Raw genomic sequence first — 12,685 nt, 5'->3', positions numbered from 1 at the left:
TACTTGCAATTGTTTATGATTACTACCTAATTCAATGAAATATGTTCACATTCTCCTGAAGGTATTCCCTGTGCTTCATAAGGGACTTTCACACTAGATTCAGGTAGAAAACTGCCAGAAAAGCAGAAATGGGTTGAAAAGAGTTCTTCAGTGAACAATAGTCTGTTCATATAATATGAAATGTAGCCTTTTGTATCCTGATTCCTTTGTCCTTAAGTATCCTAGGCAATCAGGAATCATATCATTGGTAGAAAGACATCATGAATCTGCTGGTGTCACATAGAACAAATGAAGCTCATATAGAGTGACCCTAAATTTTTCTTCATTTGTTACATGAGCAGAGAAAGGTAATCCAAGGCAATCAAGTGCCATTCTAATAATTGCTTTTTCAAAATTATTAAATAAGGTCCTCATCTTAATGGTAGACAAAAGGGATTGCTTGAGTTTAGGCCTGGTTCCTATTTTCTAAGCTGTATATACACATGCATAGAAGTATTTAAGAAACTTACATCAGCTTTAAATTTAGTGATGTTAAATGAGCAGTGTTTTGAAGAATGGTTAAGGAAATCATAAAGCTGCCACCAGCTTTTTGAGATATGTTCACTTTGTTTTTATCTTATGTACCTTATCATCCAGTGGCAATTCAAAGATTTTTCATTTGTTATATGGCTTCTTAAACTTTTTGCCACTGCACCTTCCTTTAGCAAACTTAATGTGCATACCTCTCTTCAAAATTAACACAACAAAACACCCAAATGAATAAGGAAAACAATACAATAACATTTGGGAAAGGTGGATTTATTGTACAATGCAACTGAGGTTTTTCTCACCTCCCTTGGACTAGGGCTACATCTTATTAAGGGACCTCCCTTACTGTACATTCACAGTTTGGGAAACCTGGGGCCTCCAAAAAGATAGATACGTGATAGATAGATAGATAGATAGATAGATAGATAGATAGATAGATAGATAGATAGATAGATAGATAGGTAGATAGGTAGATAGACAGATATGATAGACAGATAGAAAGATGTAATCTATTGTTTCCCATGTTTGCTGACTAATCCCAGATAATGTTCACACTTCAAAGACACGGAATATTTTCTTGCACAAGTCTTTTTTATCTTCATCACAACCACTACCACAATACTTATATAACTTTCAAGAAGACACAATAATGCAATTCTGTAAGATTTATGTTCAGTATTAAATCTGATAGTTTTATTACCTCCTATATCATACGACAGGCAATGTTACTATTCATGCTCTTTCCTTTATTAAATGTTATATCCTATTGCCACCCTGGTTTATTACAGAAATATAGGTATATGTTTTAAGTAAAGTAATTCAGAAATTTTTATCAGAGCTATTGAATTATTTGAGGAATAGCATAATTATAAATACCTTACTATAACTTCTTGTTGTATTCTTAAAAAATATGAAACTGTGATTTGAATTATATCATCAGAATGAAGGATTCATTAACGATTAGATCAGGGGTCCCCAACCACTGGGCCCCAGACCGGTACCGGTCTGTGGATCATTTTGGACCGGGCCACCTACTTTGCTTGGGCGCCGCCATCTTGTTTCGATGTGCTGGATCAAGTGCTGGTTTTGATGCCGTCCCTCAGCCTTGACCAAAAATGTCAGCTCCACGCCGTGGCTGGAGAAAAAGGGGACATGGAAGCTGCTCTCCCTGGTGAAGAAGGAGGCTCCTGATTCGCCGGGCTTATGCCAGGAGTTCTGCGAGGCGCTGGTGAAGGGAGGCTACGCCGCCTCCGATTACCTGGATCCCAGCCTGAACGAACTGCCCTTGCCCTCTTTGGAAGCGGCCGGCAACCTGGGCAAGTCTCTGGTGAACCTGTTCTTCGATCGCCTCACTGACACGCTACAGGCCACTCAGGTGGCTTTCCAGTGTTTGGGAAAGGGGTTGTTAAATCTTGAAGATGTGGAGCAGGTAAGCCGGAACAGAGCAACGGCAGCAGCAGGGAGCCAAACCGGGTCCTCTCTTAAAACTAGGAGGGGGCAAGAGGTTGCAGCAAAATGGGACGAGAGGGATCCGGAAAGAAGAGGGCTCTCCAGGTATTTGGAATGAATCCCTGGAATTCCTTATATGCCTTATACTAGACCTGGATTTCTGAACCTCAACAACTTTAAAATGTGTGGACTTGGACTCTCTGAATTCCCCACACACCTTACAATTGTTGAGACTGTGGAAAGCTGAAGACCATATGGGAGATCAAACCCATCCTAAATGTAAAATCTGAATTGCAGATTATTACCTTACAAAACGCTTTTGGAGAAAACATATATTTTTGCCAAATGAATCTTGTCCACAATACCTACTTTAGAGAGCTCCCTCTCGCTCTCATCTAGCTAATTGTTTAAAGTTGATGCCGTATTTATCCTGCATCAGCAATGCAAGCTAGCCCTTGCAAAATGAGCCAGAAACAGAGTTCACTGGAGAGTTTTTTTGGAAAGGGTAAACGAGACAACGATGAGACAGCAGAAGGGTCACAGACTGCCTGCAAAAAGAAAGCTGCATTTAAAAGAAAATACAAAGATTCCTACCTGAGTTATGGGTTCATCGCAACAGGTGATTCACAAGCCCCACACCCACTCTGTGTAATATGCGACGACAGACTTGCTAATGAAGGCATGAAACCATCAAAACTGCACCGCCACATGGAGACAAAACACCCAGCATTGAAAGAAAAGCCCTTAGAATATTTTGAAAAAAATATATGGAAAAATGAAGGACAGAAACAATTATTGAAGGCCACTACTTCAACAAATGTGTCCGCGCTTAAAGCATCATTCCTGGTCACGGACCGCATTGCTAAAGCTAAGAAGCCCTTTACTATTGGGGAAGAATTGATTTTGCCTGCTACAAAGGACATTTGCAGCGAACTTTTCGGAGAGGCTGCAGTAAAAAAGGTCGAAAACATCCCCCTTTCAGCGAGCACCATAACAAGAAGAATTAATGAAATAGCAGAGGACATCGAGGCACAGTTACTTGAGAGGATTAATGAGTCACCATGGTACGCGATTCAGGTGGATGAATCTACAGATGTTGACAGCAAAGCAATATTGCTCGTTTTTGTGAGATACATTTTTCAGGAGGATGTACATGAGGATTTGCTATGTGCACTATTTCTGCCAACTAACACCACAGCTGCAGAGTTATTCATGTCCTTGAACGAGTACATATCAGGGAGGCTTAATTGGTCGCACTGTGTCGGTGTATGCACGGACGGAGTGGCTGCAATGAATGGGCGGCTTTCATGTCTGACAACGCGGATCAAGGAGGTCGCCTCTGAATGTGAGTCCACACACTGTGTCATCCATAGGGAAATGCTGGCAAGCCGAAAAATGCTACCTGAGCTTAAGAGCGTTTTGCAAGCTGTGATAAAAAATATTAACCACATAAAAGTACATGCCCTGAATTCACGTCTGTTCGAACAGCTCTGTGAAGAGATGGATGCAGAACATAGACACCTTCTCTTGTACACAGAAGTGAGATGGCTTTCAAGAGGTAAATCGCTGGCAAGAGTTTTTGAGTTAAGAGAGTCACTGCAGAGATTTTACTTGGAAAAACAGTCACCATTGGCAGCATACTTCAGTGACACTGATTGGATCTTGAAACTTGCTTACCTGTGTGACATTTTTAACCTGCTCAATGAACTCAATCTCTCACTTCAGGGGAAAATGACAACCGTTTTCAAGTTGGCAGATAAGGTTGCAGCATTCAAAGCCAAACTGGAGTTATGGAGACGGAGAGTGAACACAGGGATATTTGACATGTTTCACATAGTAGCAGGGATTATGGAAGAGACTGAGTTTGGACCTTCATTCACCCAATTAGTGCATGATCACCTGTTGCAGCTTTCAAAAGAGTTTGAGCATTACTTCCCCATCGCAAAAGACCCCAGGCTGGGGAAGGAATGGATACGGAACCGATTTGTGAACAAGCCAGGGGAATCAACTTTAACCCTACAAGAAGAGGAACAACTAGTTGAGATTGCAAATGATGGTGGCCTTCAGTCCATGTTTGAAACAACTTCAAATCTCTTTGCATTCTGGAGTAAAGTCAAAGCAGAACATCCTGACATTGCCACAAAAGCACTGAAAGTCCTGCTTCCATTTTCAACCTCTTATCTTTGTGAGGCGGGGTTTTCTGCATTGACAGCAACAAAAACAAGACTACGGAGTAGACTGGATATAAGGAATACAATTCGAGTGTCACTGTCTCCCATCACCCCCAGATGGAACCATCTAGTTGCAGGAAAACAAGCCCAGAGCTCCCACTGATTCTACATTTTGGTGAGTTGATATTATAGTGTAATAGTAAATAAAATATAAATAAATAAATAAATAAATAAATAAATAATGATAAAATAAAAATAAATAAATAAGTAAATAAAAAACCCTAACCCCTACCCGGTCCTTGAAAAAGTGTTTCTGCGTAAAACTGGTCCCTGGTACAAAAAAGGTTGGGGACCACTGGATTAGATCACATAGTGTTAGAAATGACTAAACAATAAATAATTAAATATACAGTCAGTATGCTTGAAAATCCGGAAGAGAACAATAATAATTTCTTGAATCTTCAGTGATCCACACTCTTATAACTAAATTTAAAATTGGAATAAGGTAATAAGATGATTGGAATAAGCTAACCCTAACCCTAACTCAAAGTAAAAGATTTCCCCCAGCATTATCTGTATTACAAAGCAATCACCATTTTGTAAAAAAGCAACTTTCCAATGGACTGTCCTTGAAGATGATTTTGTGATGTCAATAACTGATACAAGGTCAATGGAGCATACATCCAAGGAAATGAGTATAGTATTGCAGTTTATCTTGAGAATTCAGCTTCATGTCTGAATATATGTTACCCCAAATCTTAAAAAATTATCTAGACTGCCTTTTGTTTTTGTGTCCAATTAATGATTTTAGTTCAAGTCCTAGATATTGGAAGATTTTCACATATCTTCTTTCTCTGAATAACATCAGTTAGTAAACACATTATATAGATCATTTTCAATATCCTATTCTTAGAACAACTTTAGAAAATCTGATTGATGCTAACACACAATTTTGATAAAACCTGCCTATGTGACCTTATACTTTGACTTTACTGCTGGCTTTCATTTTGCAGTTTTCTTACTCTCAAGTTCATGTTATAGGAGAAACTATATATTGTTTTTATTGTTATATTGCACATCTATGATTGCTCGCTATCCTAATCTCCATTAGGAGTTTATAATGTGTATTACTATTATTGTTTATTTAAAAGGGTCAATAAATAAAACTGGAATGAAATAAGCAAAGAAAAGCATACTAAGAGAAAACAAGGAAAACAGGTCTGTAGAAGAGAATAAAAAAACAATTCACAAGGACTGAAAAAAAATAGTGTGGAAAGTCTGTAAAATTCATAAAGAAAAATGTCCAAGCTTGTAACAGTAATAAAAATAATAATAGTTTCAATCTGTTTTAACTCTGGATAACAAAGTACAATTTGCTTAACATATTTAGATAAATGTGTTTGAAAGCCTTTCAAGTGTAAGCACTATTTTAGAAACATTTTTGAGGGATTTATGCATGGTACAGCCTGAGTGGTAAAAATATCATTGTCAGCATTTCATAGTTCATGGAAAGTCTGTGACATACAATAAGAGTCACTGAGTTTATTGTCACTGTGTAAGTGCTCATTTATTCTGGGTAACAAGAGGGAAACAAGCAAAACAAAACTCTACACTATGGTAAAGAAAATGTAATTCTGTTTGCCCTTTGGTCATTCCTATTTTATGAGTAGACTTTAAAGATAAAGCAATGAGCTACTGTGTCCTTTTGTGGTACCACATATCCAGAGTTATGTCATCATAGGACAACTTTCAGAAAATATGCCACTATTATTATTTTTTTGCATCCCAGGAAAATGAGGGATGCTATCAAACTAATGAAATCAATCCAAGGCAACCTTGTCAGGTTCTTGGCAAATAGTCCTCATGCAGGAGCTATGTAGTATAGACTCACTTCTCTTCTATTGCTGTGTTCAGATAGCCTCCTCTTGCGTGGGGATGTCTTCAGTAAAATAAGTAAATTATAGCAAATATCTGTTATAAGCCCTGTAGGATGTTGACATGTACCATTTCACTGGGTGGTTGTAGTCATTCTACTTCCAGCTTGCAAGCAGGAGGCTGTCCTCGTCTTTCCATCAAACTCAGTGTCAAGAATGCCAGCAACAAATATTTTGTCACTTTTTCTAAAGAAGAAAAAATACTTTTGTTCTGAAAGGGCATAATTTTTTTTTTCAAACACTGTTCAATGCCAAGGGAGGGTAGCATGTAGACTAATTAAGAATTTGAAAAGAAAACAAGCTCCAATAAAGAAAGTCAGCTTTCCAGTGTAAAATGGAATCCAAGAGCTAGGTTTTGACACAAAGCAAGAAAAAATATTTGGGATGCTAACTTAACATTCATTGTGTTGTGACTTCATCTCGGTCTTGGCAGCTGCTTTGGATGCTAGACCCACAGAGCTGCAAGCTTCAGACTTCAATTCAAAGGATCAGTGTGAGAAAATTAGTATCTTTTTAAATGTAGTGCCTTTGTTAACTTCCTAATTAGTTTGATTGTTGTGAAGGATTAAGTCTATTTTTGTGTCAGGGACCAAAGATTTAATATATGTAATTTGACCATTCATTCAGCGGCTTCAGATAGGATGGCTTTGTTCCTGCAGCCAATTGACTGTCCTCAGACCCTACAATATCGGGCCAAATTACTTACACCACAGGCCCCATCACTGAGTCCCAGCTAAGTATAAAATAGATGAAACAAAGTCTAGCTATCTTCCCTCATTATTTTGTCAATGTGCCAGGGCTCAGTGAGTACAGAAGCCATCCTGTTATTGCATGGGGGAGAGACAAGAGCCGATGAAATTATGGCTCAGCTGCCCTGATAAATGCCTTCACAAAGGCTTTTTATATCTCTGTCACTGTTGCTTGAAAAGGAAAAATGTGTGGAAATTTGGGAAGAGACTACTTCCATGTTCCTGCATTTTAATACAAACAATCATTTAATTGTTTTTAATAACTGAATATTAAGAATCACCTGCTTTTGGAGAAAACCTTGATAATAAAAGAGAAGTGAATTAGATTAAGAATGAAAAACTTGAAAAAACAAGAAATATGGCGAACCTAAAAGAAAAAGCAACAAATGAAGAAAAAAATGGGATAATGGTTATTCAAGGGGAAGTACTGGAAAATGAATGTTGACTTAGAACAAGAATGGAAATGTGTGCCTTACACATTTTTCTGAATTAAGAACATTTCCTTAACCAGTACTGTTTCTATTCTCCAATCCTTCAAAAATTTGTTGTTTAAAGCTGGTCAGCTACCATATTCATTACTAATGGTTTGAAACATTGATAATAATCCCACAGCTTCCTCTAAATAAACAAAATATGATTGCAAAGAAGTACAGTCAGAATCATATATACCATCCATGTTCTAGTTGGAAATAAATTGGATCATTTGTTGAACACAAACAAAGCGCTGAGGTCATGAAGTTATAGAACGGCTCTGTAACAGTGAAAAGATTGAAAGGTATCTTAAAAAGGCTAGCAGTGTTGGCCAATACATGAGTGATAATGGATGAGGGGTAATGGAGCTGCAAGTCAAAAATAACTAGAGGACTGCATGTTTCAATCCTTGGCTCGCACTAATTAAATATAGATACATTCAATCTAGTTCTAGTCTATCATATTTATCATAACCATAACCAAACCTTATGAAAGTTCTTGTATCAGGCCACATATATTTAGAAATTAAAGAAAAAAATATGGGAGGTGACTCCTCCTATATATCCTTTTCTTCCAAGCCAGTTAAAAATGTGTCTGCTATACAGTGGTGGGATTCAAAAAAAATTGTCGTCAGCTTGTTGCCAGGAACACCTGAGCAGCACTGCGCGTAGGTGCATAGCATTTGAAAAAGTACTTTTTTCCTGCTTTTTCAACTGCAGCTGTGCCGCGCAAAGCAGCTGAGGTTGAAAAAGCAGGAAAAAAAGGTCAGGTAAGAGTCTGGGCGGGCAGATGGGCCAAACAGCAGCAGACATAGAACTGGTTCTATGTCTGCTGCTCTTCAGAGCTACCGGTTCTACAGAGCTGGACAGAACCGGTAGAATCCCACCCCTGGGAAGGATACTGTAAAGTCTCCATTCCCACCCCATTCCAGGGAAAGGATATGGAAAATCTCCATTCCCTTCCCACTCCTGGAGGAAGGTTATTGCAAAATCCCATTCCCTCTACACTCCTGAGGAAAGGATACTGCAAAATCTCCATTTCCTCCCCACCCAACTAACCTGCTTTCCAGCTCTGTTCTCCTGTGTAGGGCAACAAAAGAAGACCCAGCTGATCAACTGGGACTTGGGAAGTACAGAATAGATGGGGCGGGACCAGTCACTTGCCGGTTCTCTGAACTACTAAAAATTTCTGCTACCAGTTCTCCAGAACTGGTCAGAACCTGCTGAATACTACCTCTGCTGCTATACTTTGAACCAACTGTAGTTTCAAATACTTGAACCAGTCATGGGAAAGAGCTGATCTGGGATCTGCTTCTGACAGCAAAATGTCTTTGGCTGGTACAGTTGTGACTTTGGTTTTATATTTCAGTTTTCCCTCCCTTCTCATCATCTAGCTATCATTTGCTTTCTTGGCACAGTCCTGCTTTAGTCCTTATTCACTCTCTCACTCATTTAATATTTCCTGTACAATCCTGATATAATTTCTGACTGTCAGATGTACCATTTGCACAACCTATTTTTTGGATGAATTTAGCCCATTGTCTGTTCATGAATTATGTGAACAGCTTTAGACCTTTGGAAAACGGTTTGGTATTTGAATTGTTTACTGAATGTTTTATGCAAACATATGCAGCTCATAAATTGTTTGCAGACTATTTCTGGAAATATTTGTACCAAATCTGTTCCAGGGGCAATTCCAGCTATAAGCTGAGCATTCCAGGCATTGAGGTCACATGATTGCATTAGAAAGTGCTTGGCTTGTCAAACATGATTGCCTTGGATGGTCAAACAAAAATAAGGCAGAAATGCCTTCAATGTCATAGAAAGAATGCTGTCATATTCAATAGAATTTGCAGGAAGAGTTAATAGATGATCTTCCTTGTCAAAGCATAAGGGGTGGGATTCTACCAGTTCGCACCTATTTGCTAGAACCAGTTGTTAACATTCTAAGCAGTTCGAAGAACCAGTTGTTAGATGAAATTACTGGCCTAATTCTGTAAGGAAGGCAGGAAGGAAACATTCTGGTGTTGCTTACAGAAACTGCCTCTCCGTTAACCCTTTTTACATTCTTGGCAGGACTAGACTTCCTGTCTCAGGATTGTCTCTGGAGTTTTTTCCCCTCCTTTGCTGGTATTTTGCTTGTGTGGAATGACCATTCAAAGTTACAATGGCACTGAAAAAAGTGACTTATGACCATTTTTCACATTTACGACTGTTGCAGCATCCCCACAGTCATGAGAGGCCAGGCGAGGAGATGTGTGCCTCGATGTGAGTGACATTGAGTTGGCCACACCCAGCCAGTAACATGACCACCAAGCCATGCCCACCACCTAAGCCACACCCACAGAACCAGTTGTTAAAAAATTTGAATCCCACCCCTGCATAAAACTCTTTCCTGCTGTGTTGCTACATTCTTGACAGGTCAAATCTGAATATAGCAGATATCTAAGAGATAAAAAGTTTTGAACACAAACAAATATTCCTCATAGAGATATTTATTTGTTTCTTTTACTAAAATAAAAGGTTTTTAAATTTTATTTTAATAGAAATTGTTTTATTAAAAGCTCCAAAGTAACATGAACAACACCAAAAACAAAACTATTATCTGACTTGCTTGCTGGTCTCTCTCCCTCCCTCTCTCTCTCTCTCTCTCCCTCCCTCTCTCTTTACAATTATAAAACCACACTTTAATAAACCTTATTTCTGAGGTCATATCATGCTCAAAAACCTTTATGAAGATCCTACCATTTTATTTCAGGATCAGTAGCAAGTGTGCATTTCAAAGTAAAGGAAAGTTCAGATATATGCCTCAAATACCTACTACATCCTTTTTCAGTCTCTAGAAAGAAATCATTTCTCAGAGTTACACAACAGTTGGAAACACTTCTCTGGTGAAATCAATCTGTGTTCAGTAAATAAATAATCGATCAAAATGCCTGCTCACTGACATTGTGCAAAGGACCAGATAAAATCCCCAGCCAATTATTCTACTGTCTGAGAGTCAGGTAGCAGGCAGATAAACAGTCTTTCTGTCCTCTGTTGAGTCTTTTTCTGAGCTTGTTATGCCTCCTTTCTGATCATAAAAGAAAGAGGGAAACAATATTGTACAAGGCACAAAGGTTATACAAGGTCAAAAAAAGAGAGACTTTAAAAAGTCAAAGCTTCATGCTTTCTTCTTCCTAGAAACTGCAGAAATTTGCTCCAAACCTCAAATTTTCAAAATTTTATATGGATAAGCCTTTGGGGGTAATAAGGACAATTACCCCAAACCTGACACATAAAGAACAAGAACTAAAGTACTGTATAATTTATAATGATTTTATCAGAATCTTTTTTTTAAAAAAAATAAGACTGTAAAATTTCTGAGGTAAAAGTTATCTCAAAAATTATTTCAAAATGTTAATAAGGTGACCATCCTTCAGACTTTAGCTGATCTTTTTATTTTTGTTACTTCCTTCTTAATTCAATAGATATTTAACACAATAACATAAAAAACTAGAAAAATATGAAAAACGAAACAAAAAGAAGATTGAAAAAATGTATAAGCCATGTAAAATTGAGTAAAAAATTAAACTACATTTGATTAGGATAGCATATGGATGTGATTAAAATCATTATTAAAATTAAATCAATATTCAGGTTAACAAAAGTAGCTGGCACACTATGAGTCATAAATTAAAATAAATAATTAACAAAAGTTCCTACTTGAGCTTGTTTAATATGTCAGGTAAAATCTTAACATCTTTTGTTAAGAGGAATTAAATAGCAGGGAATTGTTTGGCAACTAATTTAGGCCTAACCCTAATATTCAAAGATATTTGCAGCAGATACAATATTTCTTCAAATAAATTCCATATAATCATTTGAGTCTTGTTCTTATTCACCCAATAGCCTGATGCCAATCATATGTTTATGTTCCATTATTTGTTCTAGGATATCCCTTGATAAGTAACTGGAAAAATTTCATTAGCATATAATTTTTATTTATGTTCTTGATTTGTAAACTTAATTTCCAAAGGTTCCTTTTTCCTTACTATGTATTCATTGCCAATGGTTCTAATTTCAGCAGAAATAAAAAAGGACAAGGCAACCTTATTTTATTATAATACTTTTTGTGATAAAAGTCTATTCAATATTATCTAAAAAACTGTGTGTGGGAAAGGAGTTAAAACAAATTCTTTGCATCTATCTTTTTTAAAAAAATGAGCCACAATAAATCTTCAGAGTCATGATTATGAAAGGCCATTCCAAATGATGAAAAATTTACCCTGCATGAAGAAACATCATAGCCACTTTTGTATTTTTCTATTTCATATTGTCAGCAAAATTCAAAATATTGCTGATATTGACTCTCATGTATCTCTTCAGGATAAATCTGATCTGATCATGTATTAAATAGTTAAAAAGCCATTTAATCTCTTTGCATGTATTGCCATAAATAGATTGCAATCAACATTCCTAGAGAGACAAGACAATGCGATTTTGAATGAACTGAACCACTCCTCTCTTTATAAATTTAAGAAATAAATGCCTCTTGCCATAAGGAAGGAAGTATATCATTTTTCATTAAATACTTTGCTTAATGTTATGATCATGATTTTTTTGAAAGGTGTTATAATATATTATAAGAAAAGTCATTGGGTCCTGGGAATTTGTTCAAGTTGACTTATTTTATTTTATTTGCTGTTATTGGTTCGCTGAGCACTTTCTTTTGTGGACCTATACATTTATTATGTTTAAGTGTTTAGGCTGTCCTCACTCACTCACACATCAGGGTTGGTGTAGAGAACTTTATTCAGTTTGTTCCCTCAACAGTTCTATTTCAGATTTTCAGCTAACTTCCAGCTGCAAGCTTAGCACAATAACAGGCTCACAACCAAGTAGATAACCAAAAGCAAAATAAACTTACAGCCAAACCAAAACAATCTTGGAGATACAGACCAATCTCCTTATGCTGCGTCACCTGTAAAGTCATGGAATCAATTATTAACCAATCCATCATCCTCCACTTAGAGACAAACAACCTACTCTCCAATAAACAATTTGGTTTCAGAAAAAAAACTATCCTGTAATCTGCAACTCTTACACTGCAAAAACATATGGACGACACAACTCGACCAGGGCAAAGCAATAGACGCAATCTACATAGACTTCTGTAAAGCCTTTGATTCAGTGGTACACGACAAACTACTCCTAAAAATAAAATCCTATGGTATCTCTGGACAACTGAATAACTGGATAGAAGCATTCCTGGCAAACAGACAACAAATGGTCAAAATTGGGAGCGTCCTATCAAATTCTGTACCTGTCAATAGTGGTGTCCCCCAAGGCAGTGTTCTAGGACCAACTCTCTTCATACTCTACATAAATGACCTCTGTGATCA

General features: G+C 37.2%; 1 pseudogene; it reads left to right on the top strand.

Annotated features, from left to right (window-relative positions):
* The first annotated feature begins 2,685 nt into the window (after nt 1–2,685).
* On the top strand, nt 2,686–4,311 carry LOC148131454 (SCAN domain-containing protein 3 pseudogene; annotated as a pseudogene).
* Nucleotides 4,312–12,685: the final 8,374 nt, after the last annotated feature.

Source organism: Notechis scutatus, chromosome 3, assembly GCF_049901735.1.
Source record: "Notechis scutatus isolate UNSWTSFEM ecotype Mainland chromosome 3, rNotScu1.2, whole genome shotgun sequence".
NCBI classification, from domain to species: Eukaryota; Metazoa; Chordata; class Lepidosauria; order Squamata; family Elapidae; genus Notechis; species Notechis scutatus.
The sequence above is the reverse complement of the archived record's forward strand: the minus strand, read 5'-3'. Positions and strand labels throughout refer to the sequence as shown.